This window comes from Penaeus monodon, chromosome 23, assembly GCF_015228065.2.
Source record: "Penaeus monodon isolate SGIC_2016 chromosome 23, NSTDA_Pmon_1, whole genome shotgun sequence".
Classification (NCBI taxonomy): Eukaryota; Metazoa; Arthropoda; class Malacostraca; order Decapoda; family Penaeidae; genus Penaeus; species Penaeus monodon.
This window is the reverse complement of record NC_051408.1, coordinates 1,986,229-1,986,566: the sequence shown is the minus strand read 5'-3', so window position 1 is coordinate 1,986,566 and position 338 is coordinate 1,986,229. Positions and strand designations below refer to the sequence as shown.

Below are 338 nucleotides of genomic sequence, written 5' to 3'. Positions count from 1 at the left end.
CACATAAAATACTCATAGTTTATAACTAAGGATGATGATTTACTGATAACAGAATAATCTTAGTTTATAGCTGAGCATGATAAGATACCCACGATAATGTAATAATATTTTATAACCAAGCATGATATAATACTGATGATTAAACAGTCTCAGTAAATGATTAAGTTGATTTTTATGTCTTCTTCATTAGAGTTTTGTTCAAGAAAGCGAAGGTTTTGGAGAGTCGGTGTTTAGTGATAGAATTCGCGATTTTGACAATAAAAAATGGGACAGAATAATGGAAAGAAAACTCTAAATGTTTCTAATTAATCAATTGACACAAAACTCTAAATATTTCT

General features: G+C 28.1%; 1 protein-coding gene across 1 annotated transcript in view; it reads right to left on the bottom strand.

Moving 5' to 3' along the window:
• Positions 1-338, bottom strand: part of LOC119587711 — a gene marked incomplete in the record, with an annotated part of 56,547 nt that overhangs the window by 55,513 nt on the left and 696 nt on the right.